The following is a 4575-nucleotide window of genomic DNA, read 5'->3' as shown; positions in this document are numbered from 1 at the left end:
AAACTTTTAGGTACAAATGAAAATTGTATAAGATACTTGAATTCAAATCTAAAATAACTTAGAAGATATTTATAGTTTACATGGCAAACCATTATTTTCTTAAATGGAAAAAAATGTAGAGTTCTGAGGGAAATTGTAATCTTTTTATCTGTCCTTGATAGTCATGATAGTGGTGTGGAGAGGGTGGATAAAGAAAAGTTATTTATTAGTTCCCATAATAGAAGAACTAGAGGATACCAAATGAAATTAATGGGTAGCAGGTTTAAAACTAATTATAGAAAGTTCTTCTTCTCACAGCGTGTAATCAACCGTGGAACTCCTTGCCAGAGGAGGCTGTGAAGGCTAGGACTATAACAGAGTTTAAAGAGAAGCTAGATCATTTCATGGAGGTTAGGTCCATAAAAGGCTATTAGCCAGGGGATAGAAATGGTGTCCCTGGCCTCTGTTCGTCAGAGGCTGTAGAAGGATGGCACGAGACAAATTGCTTGATCATTGTCTTCGGTCCACCCTCTTTGGGGCACCTGGTGCTGGCCACTGTCGGCAGACAGGCTACTGGGCTAGATGGACCTTTTCTCTGACCCAGTACGACTGTTCTTATTTTCTTATGATAAAATTAATATTTGTCTGCAGTATATTTCTGACTTTGGAATCTCTCTATAATCATCCCATATAAATATTGTGTATGTACACACACAGTGAGAGGGAATACTGTTAGAATATGGAATAAGAAGACAGAGCAAGTTTAGCAAATATATACAGCTGTATTAAAGCAGTTTGAACTAACTGTTCCAGGTTTTATATAAGTCAGCAGGCTCAAAGCAATAATGGACTGGGTATACTGAATCTAGCAAAACAAATGGTCATACTTGAAAAAATTAAGATCACTCTGTCATTTACTAGGAGCTCCTTGAGTAGCAGCTTCTAACCGGAAAAAAGAAAAATTGCTCAAAATCAGAGTAACGGTATAAAGAAGTAGGGTGTGTGTATGTGAGGGGCGGGGGGGGGGGGGGGGGAGGGGGCGGGGGGGCGGGAAGAGAGGATACTAATGGAAAAGTTAATGTATTTATGAAGTACCTGGAAAATAGAAATGGCACTGACAGGTATGTGGATATTTGGGTCTCATTTATTCAATACTTTCATCACACCCACTCACAAAACATCTCATTTTAATATTTTAAAAATATAGACATGGCTAGGTTTGTAAACACAAATGAAAATGGCATTCTTTTTCTGTTTAGAAAATCCACACAAACAAATAAGGAGCTTCATTATAGAACATGGCAATACTCTGCCAGACAGAAAAGTGTGATACCATGTCATTGCATGTTTCTCTAAATAAAAAGTGTGCGGCAATGATTTAAACTTGTTACAACTTCCTAAAAGAACAATTATTAAATAAACCCATCCCACTCAGTATTCTGACCAAATTAAAAAAATGTGAAATTACTGATCTTTTCCCTTCTCCAGAAATCACACAGAACAGCACAGTGCTGAACTTCTGTAGTGCTTGTTTTCTCTTGGAAAGATTGCTTGCTTAGGGTCTGAAAATGATACCAAAGTGTTTTTTCTCCAGAAACTTTAAATTTAGAAGTCTTATTTAACACCTCAATTATATCAGGCTGTGCTCAGTTAGCTTTATAAGCCTCAGGAGGATCATGAGCATCCCCTCCATACTATTCTGCATTTTTCTTGTTGTTAATTTAATGCTTATGAAGAGCCCATAAATTTGTATTGATTTTTTCCTTACAGGTTTCAGCCCCATTAGTATATTCCATAAAGCACAGATGGGAGTCTTCAACTCATTACAGGGAGCTAGTTTAATACTGACCCCATCAATCTGTTCGGTTTTCATTTCAGAGACAGAAGAGTTGCTACAGAGAGTTTATCTATATGCATCTGCTGTTGTGCCTGTACCTAGATGACAAGTTCTGAAATTAGTGAGGCAGAGCAAAGGGAAATGGAAACATTATAATATGGATGAATAGAGAACCTTTTGGCATGCTGCAAAACAGCAAGTATAGCTAGATTGAATTTATAACCCTGTTGCAGTTACTTAAGAAAACACAACACCATATATACGCAAATCAATATGCTTCAGCGTTCGACCTGCTTATGTTTTAAAAAAATTAACTAGGCTGATGCATTGACTACCTCTTCTAAATTTAATCACACTGGGACAATTAGAGTAATTTCATGTTTTCTACTTTAGCACTCCTCTGAAATGACCGCATCTGGGTAACTTTAATTACTGATTTGACTCAGTAAAATAGAAAAGAAAAATAGCTTGACATGATTAACTACTTCTGTTCTTCAGTGGGACCTTTTTTTTTAAAAGGTTTTCTCCCTAATAAAATAACCCTGTAGCCAACATAAAACTCAAGCAGTGGAAGCATTACAACTTCATATTAAAATGTTTGCAAATCTGAAGCTATTCCTTACACATAGTTTTTAAACAAGTATTCTGCTAAGAAAATATTTGCATCTTTTTCTTTTTACACGTTCTCTATAGTATTGCATGGAAACAGGATATCATCATAAGAATCTCTGATCCTGCTATTGAGGTATAAGTGAAAATAGAAGAGGAGGAATCTCAAACAATGTGGTGGGTTCGTTCATTAAACAGAACCATTTTCTGTAACTCCAATTTCATGATTCAGTAGCTCTGTTGATAGAAATTAGCAACAATGTGTAAGATATCAAGATTTACATAGAGTAAATTTGGTTTTAGAAAAAGAAATATTTCTTAGAGACTTGAGTAGAAGCTTAGTGCTGCATAAACAGATTCAAATGTTGTTTTTTGTAGCAACTTTGAGATCAGAGGCTTGCAAACACTCAAAGCACATTCTTAACTTTATTCAGATGACTAGTCCCATTAGCTCCAAAGAGACTATTTAGAAGTACAATTAAACTTGTGTTTAACTGTTTCAGGATGGCATCCAGAAATTCTGATGCTATGTGCAAACACTATGATGTAAAAGCATTTTTTAAGTATAATTTTAAAATCATATATATAAACACTTAGAAAATTATTCAGATGAGCAGCAATTATAGCTAGGACAGTAACTTTTTAAAATATTTTCTTCCCTTGTTCTTTATTGTTAATGAAGACAGGATCTTTGCTTCTTACAAATTCACCTCCTCCAGTCCATTGTTATATAATGTGATATCACAATCATTTCTGTAGCAACCAATTGTCACCTCTCAGTTGGAGGATTATTTTTCAAAGAAAAGCAATTAGTTCACTTCAAGTAACTAATTATCGCCCTGCACCTTACCCCTCCAAACATCCATTCTTTTTTACTTCCACCCACCCAAAAAGCTCCCTATTATGTACAAGTTGTTTCACTATGAACAATCTTTCAAAGAAGAAAAACAAACCCACATCAAAACAGAGGATTATGACTTGAGGTGGGAGAAAAAGACATCAGGATTAGACAAATTCTTACTAATCAAAGATCCTGTTTTCATGTAACAAAGGAGTGAAGAGAAATAAGGAAAAATAATATAGACAGATGCAAAAAATTTTAAGTAGAATGTTTATTTAAAAATATTTATAAGGCATTAGCTTCTGATTTGAAAGCTTTTTTTTATTAGAAATTTTAATAGAGCACAAGTGACCATCCTAAATGCCTCACTTCTAGCTAATGAGAGCTGTGAATTTATTAGTGGCATGTTTGTTTTAGCTATTGGTTTTCACGGAATATGACAAGAAGAGGAGAACCAATTAAGAATTAATATTTAAGCATTTAATCCCCCACGCATCCCTTGGACCATTTCAAAGTCTGTGTTCTTGTAGAAAGAAAACAATAATTCAAGGTACAAGGTGATTGCACATGCCTGGTCATTCTGGTCAGTTTCAGCAGTGGCTGAATCAGGACGCCTGGGGCAGAGCAGCTGGGGTGCTGCTTGGTTGCTCCAGTAGCGCCGCTCCTCGGCGCTACTGGAGCAACCCAGCAGCACCCCAGCTGCTCTGCCCAGGCGTCCCCAAGTCAGCCGCTGCTGAAACTGACCAGGGGCTGACTACAGGAAGCCCGAGGCAGAGTTGCTCTGCCCCAGGCTTCCTGGAATCAGCCGCTGATCAGTTTCAGCAGCAGCTGACTTGGGGACGCCTGGGTTTCTTAAGTTGAATCCGTATGTAAGTCAGAACTGGCGTCCAGATTCAGCCGCTGTTGAAACTGATCAGTTTCAGCAGCGGCTGACGCCAGTTCCGACTTACATACAGATTCAACTTAAGAACAAACCTACAGTTCCTATCTTGTACGTAACCCGGGGACTGCCTGTACTGGCAAAATGTATTGATTAGAATATTAAGGAGTTCTGGTCTTTGTTTGCAGAGAGAGAAGGCAACTAATAATGACACCAGAAAATTAGAGATTAAAAACTGTCAATCTGGACATTTTGTCACATACACTAAAAAAAGTTAAGCAAAACTATAATAAAATGTTAACATACTCCATCAAATATTATTTGTACATGATCAGGTAACTATTCAAAGAATCTGGCAAAAGATTCTGGCTTGCTAGCTGGGAAGCTCCTCTCTTCTGAATATTTTGGAAAGGGTTTCTGCATTTCTAA

This window comes from Pelodiscus sinensis, chromosome 1 (assembly GCF_049634645.1).
Source record: "Pelodiscus sinensis isolate JC-2024 chromosome 1, ASM4963464v1, whole genome shotgun sequence".
Taxonomy (NCBI): domain Eukaryota; kingdom Metazoa; phylum Chordata; order Testudines; family Trionychidae; genus Pelodiscus; species Pelodiscus sinensis.
The sequence above is the reverse complement of the archived record's forward strand: the minus strand, read 5'-3'. Positions refer to the sequence as shown.